Source organism: Sciurus carolinensis, chromosome 10 (genome assembly GCF_902686445.1).
Source record: "Sciurus carolinensis chromosome 10, mSciCar1.2, whole genome shotgun sequence".
NCBI lineage: Eukaryota > Metazoa > Chordata > Mammalia > Rodentia > Sciuridae > Sciurus > Sciurus carolinensis.
This window is the reverse complement of record NC_062222.1, coordinates 64,237,015-64,256,204: the sequence shown is the minus strand read 5'-3', so window position 1 is coordinate 64,256,204 and position 19,190 is coordinate 64,237,015. Positions and strand designations below refer to the sequence as shown.

Sequence of the window (19,190 nt, the reverse complement as noted above, 5' to 3'; positions counted from 1 at the left end):
TGTTTCTAGCATTGATATCCATGAGAAATTTATCTAACAAATGTTACTGGTTACCCCAATGTTATGGGGCACAACTTAAGAACAGATCAATCACAACTGAGAAGTCCAAATTTGAGAGTCTTTATTAAGCTGGCCAGTTGACTGTCTCACACAATGCCCCAAAAAATGGCTATTGGGAGAACAGCCCCCACCACAGGGTTGTAGGGGTTCTTATACAAAAAATCACATCAATCATAAGTGTCTGATGCTATGATTCAAAATTACAAACTAACATCATGAGATCATCGACAAAGGGGGAAGTGGGTCAAACTGACCCTTACCTAGGTACAAACTAAAGAATGGTTGCTAACATCCACACAATTACTGTTTACATGGTACATTGGTTAAGAGCAATAGAGGTCAAAGGAGAGCAATTTACTACATAGGAGTTGCCATTGTATATTATTAAACATATCATGCTAAGTAACTGATGATGGGCACAGAGGTGGGGTGTTCCCATGGGAGAAACATATTTCTTACATAACATGGAGTCTCAGAGCAAAATGGAGTCTGTTTAGTCATTTCCCTTAGAGTCTGGCCTATAACATTCTCATGGAGCCAGATCTGTCAGCCCATCATACCACCACACAGCAAATTAGTGATTTTTACATTACACTAATGCTTTAGTTTAATATGCTCCTAACTATGTGATATTATATGAAGAGTTCATTCTTGTATTTTGTCTGTAAAGATTTTTTAACAGGAGTTGCTGAGTTAATATCTTTAAATATTTTATTAGGTCCTTCTTCTAGTACAGAAGATCCATAATTCAGGTTATTTATCTGTGATTACCTGTCCTTTGTCAAAGGATTAATTATTTTCCGTAATTGATTGCATTTTCCCCCAAATTTGAAGATATTTATCATAAAGTTGTGAATCTGGGCTAAATTCAAAGGCATCAAATTATAAAGTTTAATTTTCTTAACTAGCACCATTAACTCTGAGATTTTCTTCTGATGGGTTTTCTTTGATCTTTCTTAAGAATAGAGATTGTATAAATAAATAGAGAAGACCGTTAGTATAATACTCAGTCTTACAAAATTAACATTCCAGCAAGTTAATCTGATATCTACAATACAGGAGACAAATGGCAGATAATATCTTTAGAGCAATTATTAAATAGTGGACTCTACTTCTGTCAAATTGTATTTATAAGGTTAGTATTTGAGGCAAGTTTAGGTTGTATTGAATTTATCTTTATAATATACCAGCTTTAAAGGATATTAGCATTTTGATTGTTTAGGAGGGGCTTTCAATATTTTTCCACATGTGTGTCATTGAAGCATTGGGGAATATGACTATAGCATATAAGTAGGCTGACCGGAGGTAAGCAGAGCATACAAACCAGCATGCATACATGCATACATAATATAAACCTGTTCGTTTTCTCACTCAGCAGACTAATATTTTCTAATAGAGAAAATATTTTGTTTATTGCTTTACTAATGCAATAAAGAATTCATTGGATGCCCAATAAATATTTGCCTAAAAGAAGGTGTCGGGTAAGAAGTTGGCTGACTATCAGATTAGATGTTATTGGATAACTAGACAAGTCTTTGACCTTATTGTCTCATTGCAGCCATTTTCTTTGATTGTTTAACCTGAGTAATTTCAAAACCTTGTATACCTTTCTGTCAAATATATCATAAATTGCCTATTTTTATTTATTTACTTCCTACCTAAATATTATTTGAATGCTTATGTTAAATTTTGTATCTTTCATATCAGCTATACAAAATGGGTAATTTTTTTTAAATCTAAGAAAAAAAGTTCAGAATGTCTTGACAAACCATTGAGATAATTTAACTTAATAAGATAGAATTATTCTTTATAGCTAAAACCATAATTGCATAAGTGTATCATGCACTATGTGTTATTTGTCATTAATTACTTCCTTAATTCATTCAAAAATATTTCTAGATATTTAAGTGTCAGTAACATGGCACAGGGCTAATTTGTGATGGAAACAGAGTGGGGATGTTGAAGAGGGAGATGTGTGAGTCTAACATGAGGAATTAATGTTTTGAAGAGCAGATTCATGTTTTAGACATAAATGCATTATCCACTGTGTAGCATAATGTTTAGGTCATGGCTTACGTTCCCAAAGGATTTATAACTGATATAAATGATTTTGCAAAATTAGGGTATATATATATGGCCAAAGTCTTTCATCCTCATCTCTTTTTTTGTTCTAAGAATTGATTGCTTATTTTTTTGTTGGTGAGTATGAATGTTCTAAGTTGACTTGGTTCATCCTTAAGATATTAAGTACTTTTTGAAAGAGCCTTAATTTTTCTTCATTTCTGTTATTTGTACACAGGTGATTATATAAGTGATATTTTGGTGATAAGCAAAAATAAAATTTTATTTTAATAAATTTAAATAGGTGCAAAAAGTGGAAAGATTAGTATAATACATAATCATATATGCATCCCTTGACTGCAAAAATTACTGGTTCATCATCAATAATATTTCCTCTAAGCTCCCACCAATTTTGCCTGCTACAATTTAGGAAACAAATCATAACATTTTATCATTTATCTGTAAATATTGTGGTGTGCATTTCTAAAACAACAACAACAACAAAAATCTCATAATACCATTATCACACAAAGAAAAAGTAGTCTGTCTTTTAAGATATCATCAAGCTGGGTTTGGTAATTCCAGTGGCTCAGCAGGCTAAAGGAGGAAGATCAAGAGTTCAAAGTCAGCCTCAGCAACTTAATGTGGCACTTAGTAACTCAGTGAGACCCTGTCTCTACAAAATAGGACTGAGGATGTGGCTCAATGGTTGAGCGCCCCGAGTTCAATTCCCAGTTACCCTCACCCCCACCAAAAAAAAAATATATATATATATATATATACATATATATATATATAAATATTCAGTCAGAGTCCACATTTCTCAAATATTCTTATCTTTGAAGACTTTGACTCAGATTTCAAATAGAACATACTGATATTGATAAATTTCTTTGGTTTTTCAATAGATCTTCCTCTGTCCTGAATTTTGGTGTTTTGAGGGAACACAACTAGCTGATGGACTCACACACACACATAACCACACACAGTTACACCTTAAGTGCGGTAGGGATTCAGTCAATGTGAAATTAGATATTTAGGTATTTTACATAATCTTATTGAACTTGCATCATTATACTATTTTATACTGATAATCCTGGCTCTTAATAAAACAATTTTATTTCATAGTATATAAAAAGTACTTTCAATATACATGACCAACACTACAACAAACAACAGGATTCCCAAATACAGCTTGTAAATTTGGTTTACTTTTTGATTTATTTTGAAGTTGAAAATCATACTTTAAACTCAACAGGTTGATTTATAGTAATCATAATGTTTAAAAGTCAAAGTATAAAATATACATATGAATTGGAATCTTTAGTTTTTAAGAAGGAGACTCATGGAAATTTCCTAGATGAAGGGGTTGTTATTATTATTATTATTACTACTGTTAATTATTATTATTTATAAGTTACAAGTATCCTGGCAATGGGCTGGAGTGTAGACTGGTCTTGAGACTGACATTTCTATTTTTTTTTTAAATATTTTTTTTAGACATTGATAGACCTTTATTTTTATTCTTTTATTTATATGTGTTGCTGAGATTCGAACCCAGTGCCTCACACACACGTTGGGCAAGTGCTCTACCACTGAGCCACAACCTCAGTTCCAACAATTCTCTTTGTCTAGTCCTTTTCTGGAATCTTGGCTTCTCTTTTATTTTTGCCCTCTTCTCTCTTTCGCAGTAGCCTTTTAGGCCTGGTAATAGCTTCTGTTCTCTTATGATTTTGTCTTACACAAAAAGCATCTTGGCCACTCATATTTTATTACATCATGGACATGTGTCCTTACCGTCCACTCTCAATGACTTCCTTCTCTGGATACTACTGCTCTTCATCTTTCTGTCATTGACTTACTCTTGTACTGGAGACCTTGGATCACATATTCACTACCTTTTCATCTGCTCACCAAGAAGTATTACCTGGAACTGCTCCCTAAATTCCAGGGATTGTTTTGTACAGAGCTCTGCCTATGGCACCCCTTCTAAAAGAAGACCTGGCGAGTTTACATATTTTCAGGAAATGTTTTGAATAGCAAACATGTTTTACATTTTTAGTTGGCTTTGTTGGCATTTCTTTGTAGCCTCTGTTGTTAAATAAAATAGGTAGGGAAGAATGCAGTATGTACAATTTTCTTGTGTGGATATTTGCTAAAAAATAATGATAATATTTTTCCATGTGTGGGTGAATTTTAAGGAAAAAAATTCTTAGCTTGCATAAAGAAAAATTTTCCTCCTTTGTTACCTTCCATTTTATTTTCTCCCTAGGATGTCAGATGAGATAACTAAAACTCTGAGAAATGTGTGGTCAGATCCATAACTTACATGAGGTTTGTTCTTGTTCGATAGCAGCTAATATTAAATTCAATGTTCTCAAATATTTACTCACAGTAATATGCTCCATTTAGTCTGCACTGCGATTTTTGCTCCTACTTAATAATAGTTCTATACCCTTTAGCAAATATAACAGCAGGAAGACCACAATGTTCAAAACAACAGACTTGTTAGATGTGTAATGTATTTTCTCTTTCCTGTTTGCCTTTACCAGTTTAATATTGCTTCTAGAATTCTGGGCAGATTTATACACTTTTCTACTTCACAAAAGCGTATATTTTGGTTTTTCCTCTTCATTTTAAGACACATAAGATAAGTTTCATGATCAAGATTTCATTCTGCTTTATTTATTTACTTTTTTAGAACTCAACTGACCTCATCTGTTTTCTCCTGTATTCAGAATTGCCATACACTTTTACAGAGGAAGTACCTACAATTATTTTGTTTGTGATTTTATTTTGATCAGTCTTATACTGGGGAGGAAAAAAAGAATTATTATAAAGTTCACAGGACATTTTCTTATACAAAGTGTAAAATGGATCACTACCTTTTGAGAATCAACAATGAATTTATTCCATTTGGGTAATCAAGCTAAATCAACAACATAATCTAGATGTGCAGTAAACTAATTCTTAAAATGGAAAACAAGTGTGAAGAGGTACTATAATGTTGAGCAGACCCTTTACTCTTGCTGTGGGGGTGGGGGGGGGAACAGTATCCTACACTGGATTGCTTTCCTTGTTCCAGCGCCTCTCCCTTTCCAAGAAGAGGGCTCTCGCACCATTGTCAAGTGACTTTATGTGTGCTTGTAGAAAGAGCTTTTATCCCAGTCCCATTGGTTTCGTCTTTGGCTCTGTAACTCATTTTGGCCAGTGGAACGTGAGCAGATATGATTTATTTTACATTTCGGCAGAAGAATTATCAGGCACTGTTAGGTTCCTCCAGTTCTTTTGCTCTTTTCTTTCTGTCTTGAAAACAAGACAATCTGAAGGTGGATTCTCTTCCAGCCTGGGTGATGAAAAAGATACATGTACATAAGAAATGGCAGACAATTAAGATTGGAGAAAAATATTGATATCACCAGCCACATAGGTTTGGGATTGACCTGTTACAGCAGCAAAGTTAAATAACAAATTCCTAATTTTATAATTTGTAGAAAATTTCGAGCAATTCCTTCTTTGGTATATTTGTCTCCAAAATTATAATTCTGGTTTAATTCTTAAAAATCTCTATTGTGTATTTTATACAAAGTGGTCTTTGATAAGTGTCTTAAAAGTTATTGATTTAATGAAGAGATGGAAGACTGGCTATAAATTGGATGAACAATGCAACCTAGGAAATGCACTGTCCAGGTTAAAAATAGCTCATAGTTTGTAGTTAGACTGTGCTTTTTAATATGAGGCTAATGGACCATTTCTTCTAAACATACAACAGTTATCATGTTTTCTTAAATTTGATAATAGGTTATTTATCATTCATTTCATAACCATGTAGACAACATGCTCTATCACTGCCTTTTAAAAAAGAGTAATTAATTGGGGGATATAAAACTTTAAATTTACATGTTAGTTCTATAGCCAAGTAAGTCTACACTTAAAAGGATGAGTCAGAAATATTGTTTTGTAGTTATTGAATTTTTCATGAAGTAACATTTGACAGACATAATAATTATACAAATTGCCAGTGTTCAAGGAATTCCCATGAAATAAAACACAGATTTTACTAGAGTAATGTTTTAAACCAACCAGAAAATGTAATTGAGAAATGCAGGAACCAAAGTTTGAAACATTTAGAAACCTAAATGTACTATTTCTTGTATTGGTGTAACTGAGTTAACAACTTTCATTCTTGGTGATCTGTAGATCCAAGTAATTTGGAGTGATGAATCAAAACACACTAAAAATCTCATATTACAGTTTCTTTTGTAAATTAAGGAAGAAATCTCTTGTATTTATTATCAGCACTGTTAAATTTAACTAGGTAGACTTAAATAATAATAATAAATTTTATAAAAACAAAAATAAAATAAAAACAATTCTGTTTTATTCTAAATGATATCCTATTAAAATAATGGCATTTATTTTGAAAAACTAATTTTTGATTAGTTAAGTAATTTTAAAATGTAATTTGATATCAGAGTCCTTTTTAATCTCATGAAATGAATACCGGAAACAGTCATTTATTGGTGTTTTTGGTAAAGATTATAATTGGTTCCTAAACACCTTAACAGTCTCAAAATTTAAGCTTATTTATCTGCAGTATATTTTACTCAGTCAACTACAAAGATTTTTAGACCTAGGTGTTATGTTTTCTGTGCCCCAGTAAGGATCCAATTTAATATCACTTATTTACAGTGACTCATTGGGATCCTCTCCCACAAAAGAAGACCAAATTAACTAGCAATATTTAGGGCAAACATCCATTATGTAGCTGTTGGAAGCATGGATAAGAAAATTTACTTTAGCTGCAGCAACTCAAAACAGAAATAGATTATCCACTGGGAGTCAAAGCTGGTTCCTTAACAAACGCTACAAGTTTCCTTATTCACCCACTACCATCGTCTTCAGCAGTGTTGGGATTTTAAAATTGAGTCTAATCCTGAGATCCATTGCAGACATGGGTATCCTTTGTGGTTTATAAAAAGGAAAATTACTGTTTGGTGTCTAATGGTTTTCCCTCAAGATGGCAACAATTTCCTATAAGGTAACACAAAGAAATATTCGGCTTTATTCCTTTATTTTCTCTTTATTATTTCAATCTCATCCCCAGTCTTTGAATCAGAACAATTAAAGTAAAATGGGATCAGTAATCATTTTTCTGTACCAACATAGTAATATAGTAAATGTATTAGGCTTTAGAAGCCATATGGCTTCTGTTACAACTGCTCAGCTTTGTAATTGTAGCACAAAAGTGGCTCCAGTTTGTCTTAAAAGGCATGATTGAGCTATTTTTACTGAGCCCTTTTAAAGTATCACTATTATTTTCTGATGTAAATATGATCAAAATAGATTCCAGTGGAATTTTTTTTTTTTTTTTTTTTTGCATCAGGGATTGAACTCAGGGACCCTTAACCACTGAGCAACATCCCCAGTCCATTTTTGTATTTGCTAAATATAAATAGCTGAGGTTAATTTTAAACCTGTGATCCTCCTGCCTCAGCCTCCCAAGTTACTAGGATTACAGGTGTGTGTCACTACACCTGGCCCACTGAAATTTAATTTACTGAGAACGATAAATTCAAAGAACTTGTTCCAGTGTTGACGTATTTAAAGGAAATAATACATACATTTTAATATAAAACAAGCAGACATATCATAGTTATTATAGTCATTATAGCCTTTTGTTATTAAATTTATTTTCATGTTGAGATGTCTCTGACCTCTCCCACCCTCCAAATCCTGAGATAAGGTAACAATAAGAAAAACAGTTAGGGAAACCTGACTGATGAACTATTGGGATACTCCAGATTGAGAACATAAGAATGTATCTTTAACTCATTACCTCTATTATACAATCAGCAACTTATTAGCCTTTGTACTCATATGCCTCTGGATTCGATCTCTGGTGCCACAGACAAACAACAACAACAACAAAAATCACACTAAACAAAACAAAAAACTAAGTCTGTAATGGACATGTGAAGACTTTTTTTTTTTTTTCCCATTCTCTAAATAATACAGTATAAGAACTATTTGCATGGCATTCAATTTTCATTAGGTTTGTAAGTAATCTATAAATGACTTAAGATACACCAGAGAGTATAAATAGGTTATATGTAAATACTACCATTTTTTATAAGGGATTGAGCATCTGCTGATTTTGGTGTCTGTGAAGATTCCTGTAACCAAGCTCTTACTGAGTAATGACTCTTGACTTTCAGGTGGAAAAGTTAATTTCCATATGATTAAAAATTGAATAGAAAAGATAAGAAGTAAAGCAAAAGCTAAAATAAAACAATAAGAACAAATGAACACACTTGGATTCAAGCAAAGACTAAGTCCACTGATAGGGGCGGTAGGAAAAAAAAGACTAATTCCTGTAACTTTTCATGACTTCTTATTTGAATATATGCTTCCTTTGTCCTTATGGGGTATGGGAGAAATGGGCAAACAATTTTATGGGGACGTGGTTTCTTATTTTAGTGGTATGGATGATGCAATTCTGAAGTTCTGAAATTCTTTGTGTATTTTTGAAAGAAAGAAATACAAATACAGAATGGAGAAAGTCAGACAAAGACCCCACAAGATAAATTAGAATTAAAATTATCAGTATGAATTCTTGCTTCCTGATATATAAATGTATAGTTTTGTGTTTATGTGTAGGGGTGTGTGTGTGTGTGTACTTCTAGACCCCTTCAATAAATAGCTATCCAGGCTCTAACACTCAGTAGTAATAAGCACATTGAGTTCCAGGTCTTAGTTTTTACAACTATTTCCCAGTGAAAGGATGCAGGGCTTCTCCAAGAAATGACTGGTTACAGGGTTGGGGCATTAAGAGTCCAAGGTAAGTGTGGAAAATCTTTTTTAATGCCAGAAAATAAATTAGAGTTAAAAAAAAAATAATGGAGTTTTTCAAGAGGATACAGAGGACATCATGAAAGACCTCTCACTGATAAAATCTGAGATATTTAATCTTTGATAATTATAATAATAAATTATTAAAAACAGAATTTCTGGATTACATATTAGTATTAATGAGATTTCAAATAAATGAATAGATAATTGTTATGGTTTGGATGTGAGGTGTCCCCCAAAAGCTCACATGTGAGACAATGAAAGAAGGTTTGGAGGAGAAATGATTGGGTAATGAGAGGCTTAATTTAATCAGTGAATTGATCCCTGATGGGATTAACTGAGTGGTAACTGGAGGCAGGTGGGCTGTGGCTGGAGGAAGTGGTTAATTGGGGGCGTGGTTTTTGGGTATATATTTTCTATCTGGAGAGTGGAGTCTCTCTCTCTCTGCTTTCTAATCAGCGTGTGAACTGCTTCCCTCTGCCACACTCTTCCACCATGATGTTCTGCCTCACCTTGAGCCCCAAGAAATGGAACTGGCCTTCTATGGTACTAAGACCTCTAAAACCATGAGTCCTCAAATAAACTTATCCTCCTCTACTATTGTTCTTGTCGGCATATAGTCACCATAGCAAAATAGCTGACTAAATGTACCTGTATAAATGTAGAAGATGAGAGGTCTCTTCCTTAGAATAGAAAGTCAATTGACAAAATTGTAAAGGGCACTAGAATTGAAAAATCATATATTTTAAAAAAATCTATCATATTAAGGAATTGTTGGGATAAGGATCATCAGCATATATTTCAATGAAAAGCATGGTCTTAAAATGTCTTCTTAAAGATTAATAATAAGTTGCTGGGGAAGGTAAGTGACTCCTTGGCCAGGTGCTCATTAATGAGGGTTGGTCTGTGAACTTACAAAGCCTACAAAGCTCACAGCATCACTTATGTACTTGTCTTCCCAGGGATAGATAAATTGTGTGTGTGAGGAAACATCTGACAAATTAAAAATGTGGAACATTTCATTAAGAAAACAAAACAAATTGCACACAAAACCTTGCATTCTTCAAAAATGTCGAAGTCATGATAAAGAAAGGCTGAGAAAATATCAAATTTAAAGGAGACTAGAGACATGCCAACCAATGTAATACACAATCCTGGACTGAATCCTGTATGCAAGGAAAGAACAAAAGTGTTGTGAAAAGAGAAATGTTAAGACCATTTATGCTTTGTGAATGGGGATGATAGGGTAAATGAAAATATTATATTCCTGTTAATTGAAATTGGTAAATTGTGATTATGCAAAAATGTCATTCAGAAACGAATATTGAAGCATTTAGTACTTATGGATGAAAAAGTCTGTTGCATGCAATTTATTTTAAAGTTGTTCAGAAAAAAATACAAAAGTATATATGTGTGTATATATATATGTGTGTGTATATATATAATATACACATAAACATAGTGAAACAGATGAAGTAAATGGGTAAATATTAACCACCAATGAATTTTGCATGAAATTTTGTTATTTTCCCCCAATTTTTACAACTTCTCTAAAAGCATGAAATAATTTCCACCTATAATGTTGAAAAAATATTTATTGCATTTGTTACATAAAGTTTAAGGAGAAGCCTAAAATGCTTTTATGCTGCTTAGAAAAAAATAGGTTTAACAGTCATTTATGTGATGAACATTTAAGAAGATAATCAAAATTTGCAAAATAGTACATTTAGCTTATATAGAAAGACATATATTAAATACCTCTAAATGTGTAAATATATAACTGATTTTTGAGGAACAAACTGTACTGTTGACATGTAAATTTGTATTTTCTTAATACATCTGTCTTGGAAATTTTTGACAATATATTTGAATACACTACTGCTTTTTTCTGTGTTATCTGTGAAGGATTACAAAAAAGTTTTTACTGATATTTTCTCTTTCTATATATTATTACTATTTTTCTAGCCTTTTTATATTTCAATATTACCTGGACCTTTAGTTTAATAAGTGAGATAAACATATGGCTTAAGTTATTCATGTACACTTTATATATTCTCTATTTCTTTTATAATATATGGATCTAACATATGGGGCTTAGAAAAATACAGTTGCATAGGGAACATGAATTTGCAAGCTGTTATTCTGTGAAGTCTTATAGTACTTTCTATGTACTTCTCTAAGAGCACTTACTGTCATATAATTAGTTACTATTTGTTTCACCCAGTAGACTATTAACTCCATGAAATCAAATGCTATGTTTTATAATCTTTGTATTCCCAGGGCCTAGTGTTTGCCTTACGCATAATAGAATTCAAGTAAATATTAGTATTGAATGAACTGAATCAATTATGAGATTTATACTCCTAGAAGGGAAAAGATAAAGGAGACTGAGAATTGTAACTAGTTTTATTTTAAAAATCCAATTAACCCATTAAAAATGTCCCAATATAATGTGAACTTATTGCATTGACCCTTGTGTCATGCACACCTCTATTATTTTGGTGATGTCTTTAGATTCCTTATCATCTTTGAATGTTCTCTCAGCTCTCAGATGTTCCCAGACATGGAAGTTCCTAGAACTTTCTTGCAGAAGCCTTCTTTATCTCTTCCTTCCTTCTCCCAACTTTCACATTAGTGCAAGCCTTCACCATTCCTCAAGTATTTTGATACCTTCCAGATTTTTTTCCAACTCTTGATCCTCACCTAGTAGCAAACCCTCCATTGAACATCCAGTGGATAGCACACTGTTAAGCTTAATCCTCCAAAGTACCACTTGTGGCACTGTTCAAAGACCCATCATCATCTGCTTCCCTTGAATATCAGTTTTTTACCTCTCACTAACCACGTAAGTAAAGCACATGGCTGTCAACTTTCATTTACTCCTTCCCTGAAATTATCTCTCTTCTGCACTTGATTTTTAACTGTTTTTCTTTATCTCAATAATTGGTTCAGTTTCTCAGTGGTCATTTCTTCCTCTCTAGCACTATTCATATCTCTCACTGGCAAGGCACTTTTACTTTAATTTTTAAAAAATTCTTTTTTTTAGTGTGTTTACTTCCCTAAATATTTTTTAAATGTATTAAGGTGTATTTTATGGCCCAGAATTTGGTATGTCTTAGAAAGTATTTTATGCGAGCTTGGGAAGAATGTGTAATCCACGTTGTTGGCAATGGATAATTTTCATTGAATTTGTTTTTCGCTAATTTTTCAGCTTTTGGAGTTTCTAGGATGTGTATGTATCTCTGAAACCAATACTGTTTCATCTTAGTTCTGAGTTTATTAGTTATTATATGATTATTCTATAAAGGAAACAATTTTTCAAAATTGTAACTTATTTTGCCACTCAGTATTAAAAATATTTTTAAAAATTCACTTATCTTGTAAAAGATGTACCGTTGGAACTGAAAACAGCAGAATATATCTATTTAAAAAGTTTTCCTCTGTGATGTAGAAAAACTAAGACCCAAAATGAATACCCTTAAGTTACAAATACAAATAAAAAATACCCATACCACAACCACTATATCAATTTAATATATTTTCTCTTGTGTTTCTTGGTGATATTTGTTTCATTTTTATTTGAATTAGACATAGGAGTAACTTTGAATTTTGTAAAAATCTTATAATTTTATAAAGAATACTATCAATTGTATAATTCCATTCAAGACAAACTATTGAGAATAATATAATCAATTCATATATCCATGAGTAATATTTCAGATAATAATTGTATACTTGTCTGAGTTTTTCATTTAGAGTCATATTAGCCTAGTTGTATCATTAAACATTTATCTATAAGCCAAGACAGTTTTGTCACTAGTAGTTAAAATTCACAAATATATACATATATATGATATATTTGGATTTAGTCATGTGTGTGGAGGAAAAATTACAATGATCTGATATGTTCCGATTTATTCCAAAGGTCCCACAGTTTAAAAGCAGGTTTGCCACATTTTTGCAGTGTATTAAGAGGCAGAAATAGAATAGACCAGTGGTTCTCAAACTTAAGAATGTGTTCGAATCACCTGCAAGCTTTGCTTAATGTGATAAAGAGATGACTGGGCCCCATTCTGGAGATTTGATAAAATAAAAGTCTGATATAGGACTGAGGCTGTGCATTTGTATCAACTTCTGAAGTGTCGCCCATACTGCTAATTAGGAATCATACTTTGCAAACCAATGAAATGAAAAAGAAAGTATAATTTTCCCCAAAAAGCGAATAAAATTATTTCCACCCAGCAAATTCAAAACATATATAGAGCTGACAGCTTTGCATATTCATATTAAAATAAATTAAAAACTGTATCTGAGTACTGATAGCATTGGTATTAAAAATACACATAGAACACATACTCATTCTGCTAGGTCTTTCTGATACCAAATCTTGTTAAAAATTAGGGAAAACACTTCAAACAGCTGGATTCTTTCCCCAAACAGGATGAGTATATTCTCTATCAGGCATGAAATTTGAAGAATATAAGTAAACATTGAAACTTATATTGAATGCCTCGGCTGAACTGAAACAAATATTTTAAAATGCTAATTGTCCATGCTGGAATATTTTGATAAATACCTGTAGTTATTTTTCCTACCTTAATTACAATAAATCTTCTTTTAAGAACTAGAATTTGGGATACTCTTATCTCAAAGTAAACTTAAGACAAATGGACATCCACCATCTATCTTAAATGTCTTAGAGAAAGTTGATTTGTGTCGGTAAAATTTTGAGTGTGCTCTTGCGAACACCTGAGTGCTATTCAGCTTAATTGGGTTATAGCTCATGCTGATTGTGTTTTTCCCCTGCTGTATCTAATTTCTTTTTTTTCCCAATATTTTATTGTTCGGTTTTAGTTTTGAAGGTGTATGGAAATTAAAGAACTCTAATTTTTTAAGAGCCCTAAAGGGAAGTATGCTTTTGTGTTAGTCATTCCTGTGAACACCTGTGCACTGTTGAATTTAATTGGGTTGCAGCTGGTGCTGGGAGAGTCAACTAAATGAGGATTTGCAGACTGACTAGGAACTTGACATTGTATGTCATTGTTTTTCTTTCTTTCTTTTTTTTTTTCCTCTTTTGCATTTTATCTCTATACATTTGTAAGATTCCTGGATCTGAAAGAATCTCAAGGCAAATTGAATAGAATTCTTATGATACTTCTTGGAGATTGCCTTAAAAGAGTATTCTTCTATTGTAAGTTTGTGTAGTTTCTCAGAATAAGGTAATCCTAACCTCAGAAACCATCTAGCCTACTTGCTTCCAGTAATTCAGGAATATTTAATATCATATTTGTATTTTGACAGGTTAGTCCTACAATGATATAACATTTTTCAGAAGAAAAAAACAAATCATTGAAGTTGAAAATGTAGTAAAGCATTAAATATCATACATACTGTCAGCAAAGTAAGTGAAGGTAGAATTATCAAGAGGCAATTATTTTTAAATTTCTCAATACCATTATTAGAATAAGTTCCTCACTATGGTCAATAACAATAATCCATTATTTCAAATGATTGTTAAAAGTCAATAGATTAGCTTGGTAATTTCTTTGGAGAGACAACTCATATTTCTATTGAGTTGATATCATTGAGAGTTAACTATACATTGGTTCAACAGTTAAAAATTTAATGTATAAAGGTCATTTTGGAGCAGGGATAAGTGACAATAGAGCAGAAATTAATAGCACCAAACATGAGAATCATTAATTTGATCACATTTATAAAAAAGTGTTTTCCTTTTTTGTCAGAGGTTTGTAGATTTAATGGTATTAAATGTTTCCTTTATCTGTTTTATATGACAGAAAACAAAATAAGAAGCCAAGCCAAAATTAATGAACTATAAGAGTAGCTGAAGTATGCTGTCAGTAAAGTCATTTTCTAACATATCAACCAAAAAGTATCTAGATTTATAACAATGCTTCTTTACATCTAGAATATTAAAGAAATGAGAAATAGTTTGTTATCCCATTGGTTTTTTTTTTTTTTTCATTTGCAAATTAAACCTCTGGTAAGGGACCTATATTTCTTACCTCTTCTGATAAATTGAAAAGGTTGTACATGTTACAAGATGAAGGAAGTATCTTTAAAAACAAATAGCACTATTGAAAAATAGGCATTGTAAAAGAATAGGTACAAGTGTGGTCCTATTGTCTCTTCTCTAATATATTTGGTGTGTGATTAGACAGTACTTTCCCAAAGAGAAAACTTTCAAAATACTACCTGCCATGCATAATTATTCAACATGGTTTTCTTTGTGAACTTGTCTAATCAGCAAAGCTTCAGGAACACTGTTTACTTATAGGTCTCTCAGGAAGACTGAGCTTCTATCTCTGCTGGTCAGTTATACCAACACAGGTTTCCCAGAAATATATAGATATTGTGCTTGTGGCCTCGCGTTGTATTACGCCTTCACACCAGAGAGGGAGTTGAGTATTTGAAAAGAGTGCAGCCGTTATGAGATGACAAACCCAAAGAATGTGTTATTCATTGGTAAAGAAGGCGTATAGGTTTAACTACTTTCCAAATGAATCTAATGGAGCATGCAAAGTTCCTGTCCCAGCTCTCTTATCTTAAAAATGGGATGAATTTATAGACTGAGGTGAGTCTGAAGAAACCTTATCAGAGTAGAGACAGCTGAAGCATTTGGAGGGTACACAGGATAAGCTGTAAGCAACAAGGTCGACCATCTAAATTATCCTGTATCTCTCAGATTAACAAGTTTATACAGGCTTCTATGGAAAGCAAAAATAGAATTCTTAGCATAGCACAGGAATCTTATTCATTTTTATGTTCCTGAAGTGAATCTGGAGGCTTTATGGAATGCCAAGTCAGTAATGCATAAATGAGGGAAAGGGAAAAATTCTCTGCTTGACTGGTTACTCTTCTCCAAAAGAAAATATCTTGGTTTCATAGGGCTCAAGAGTCTGTCTCAAATTTCTCTTTTTATAAAACTCAACTCATCTCACTCCAACTTCACAGATCTCAGGCTTTTCCAAATGTCATAAAGAGCCATTGAATGTAACTAGTTATTTTTGCACAGGATAAAATAAAAAGAATAAATGTTTGATTGGCTCTTCATGCTTCCCCCTGCTTCTTTGTGCTTCCCATATCCATGTTTTAGTTTCTAGAATGATTCATCATTGAATCTGAGACCTGTCGCTCAGACTAAATAGGAGTTGTTTACAAAATTCGCTGCTTTTTAACTCATTGCCTAACACAAGTAACTGGGTTCTGTGAACTTTATCAGGTATTATTAGCCTGTTTTCTATTACTCAAAAATTTGTGATTATTAGATGAAGCTAACCATTATGTGAGCAAATATAGTTCTTAAATATATTTATGAAATAAAGAAATATTGTTCAGACATATTACAATAAATGTATTATAGCCATGGGTTATGTTCTGAAATTATCCTGGTAGGAAACTTTAAGCCTATTGGTAATGTCTGAAATGGTTAAACTTTAGATTTTGGAACTTGGTAAGCTATTAGTTATGTATTTATGAGAACTGCTGTGATGGTAACATTTTAAATGCAAAGTAAGTTTCGTTGAACTTTCTCTTTGGCAACTTGTACTAGAATGTACCTACAATCTCAGTATGCTGGTCAAAATAGGAGCGCATTTGGCTTAGAGATGTATTATTCATCTCTAAACAATAACAATGCAGATGGTTGTATTGTGTTATCATAATTGAACTTACCCAGCCATATGTCATATACCCTGAGGACACACTCTCACATAAAATTTTTAAACTGTCATTCACTGATTCTGATATTTTGCTTGAGAAGGTATGCTTTTTGAGTACTCCAAGGGAAACAAAAAATAATAAAGAAATTTTCTTTTGACACCTTCCCATTATATTCAGTCACACATAAATCAAAAATTTTAACACTAATTGTAAGTCATGAACTGTGTTAAGAGAACAGCTGTGGATCCAACTTAAAACCTGGAGAGGTAAAGTCATCTTTCTTAAAGCAAGTAGAAATCGTAAAGTGCCAGTGATGTTCCACCTGACCTAAGAGTTACCTCAAACTATAAACCCCAACCATTTCTACCTCACTAGGCAATTGAGTGAAGCCAGGGCCTCTGTCTTGCTTCTCCTCTGTGTTAGAATCTACCTACCAGCCCTGTTATTCCAAATTGTTAAATATTTCTTGAAATTGTCCTCTTATTCATATTTCACTTATAAGTGATTTTTATTTATCCTCAGGCCCTTAACAAATTATTACAATATTTAACAAATCTAGACTCAGTACTACCATGATAAATTCTGTTACTTACATGATCAAAAGTGAGAACATAGTCTTAAGTAGATTATCTTTTGAGGTGTGGGTATGGTTGGGACAGGTATATCAACAGATACAGAAATTATATAAACATATATTCCATAATAGAATACATAAATAGGTATGCCTGGGGGATCTTTTATTCTGGACCATTCATTTGTTCACATATCTTAGGTGTGTCTTAGGAGACAGTCGCTCTATTATTCTGTATGCATGGACAACCTACCCACTCTATGTATTTTCTAAAATTTTCTACTTTTTTCTCATTACAAGTCTGCACAGATTAGGTATCTGCCCATTTGTATAGTTCTAGCTCTTTCCGGACAAATGATAAGTTCCTTGAGCACAAACAGCATGCTTAGGTTATTTACTTCGGTTATTTGCTGAGAAAATACAGTTGGAAAAGGTGGTGCCACTCATTTGGGTGGAGATGGGAGGCTTCACTGTGGAAGTAGACTTGAGTGGGCTTTTAACAGAAATTAAATTAGAAATAAATGTCTCATCTAAATTAAAATTTTAGTAGACTTAGAAATTGTCTATATAGAAAGGAGAGGGGCTGAGGCAGAGGGAAACAAGTGTGATGGTGTCAAACGATGCATGGTGTGATCCAAGAGCGCTCAGCAATTTGGTGTGTCTGGGGCACAGTGATTTGGGAAGGACCCGTGAGAAATCAGAATGGTAAGTGTAGAGTCAAGGAAACCAAGTGCCTTGTAGTTTTTGCAGAGAAATAAATACTTTATCCCATATGCCAAAAGCCTTAGCATTGAACTGGGTTTGTTTTTCACATACTATGTGGCAACTTTGAGTGAATATTTATTTAAATTTTTGACCTCAGTTTCCTCATTTGCAAAATTGTAATTATAATAGCTTTGAAGATTAAGTACATATGTATAAATGCTTAGCATCATGTGGGGCCCATAGTGAGCATTCACTATCAACTGACTAGTTCTGTGGTTGTGCTTTATATCTGAATTAAGATTAAATATTTGAGAACCATGGGGAAATGTTAAAGCAATTAAGCAACACTAATTGCATTGTGAAAAGGTAATTCTGGTATTGAGGAAGTAAGGGCTGGAAAGGAAGAACACCAGATGGGAAGACACTTTAAGAGGATTTTACAATAGGCTAATTTACTTATACTTTACGTAATTTAAATATTATATTTAAAATAAAAGTCAAATAGTTTACTTTGAAGCCACAAAGAATGTCTAAGGGAAGTAGTAATAATGACTTATTTGAGATTATTAAAAATAGAAGACATAAGATATGAGAGGCAGTGGTGATTTGGAGAGAGAGGAAGTTATATCACTACTAAGTTTTGGGGTATATGATTACTATCATTCATTTAAAAATCAATTCATTAAAGCATAAGGTAACATTCTTTACTAGGATGTTAGTGTTCATTAATAACACTGTAGAGAAAATGAAATACTTTAATTTTTTACATATGGAAATATGTAGCATATATTGTAAAGAATTATATGGTCCTAAAGGGGTGCTAACCATAGCCACCAAAGAGAGAAGCTTGCACCAGAAAGTAAATGAGCATGCTCTTTTCTTCATCAAGCAAATTTGAAAAAAAATCAGAATTATTCAGGGATGAGGGACCAGCCCACAGTCTTTGAGGATCACTAGTCCAGAAATTAAGAGAAAATTATAAATTAAAAATATTGACATATTAATAATAAAATTCTGAAAATGTATGTAAACACTGAAAGAAATTATGAGAAGTGAAAAAAAGTCTTACTTTTAAGAAATAGGTATAGAGAAACACCAAAAAGTATACTCACAGAATTAGATCATGATCAAGAAAGATAGGGTATTTAAGAAAAGGTAAAAGAATTCTCAAAGGGAGGAAGTATAAGCCTACAGAGTAGATGATTATGTGTGAAGAAATAATTAAGTAAATGAAGGCAATTTATAAGTTCAGTGTGAT

General features: G+C 32.6%; 1 protein-coding gene across 1 annotated transcript in view; it reads left to right on the top strand.

Moving 5' to 3' along the window:
• Positions 1-19,190, top strand: part of Ccser1 (coiled-coil serine rich protein 1) — a 1,248,518-nt gene that overhangs the window by 1,069,495 nt on the left and 159,833 nt on the right.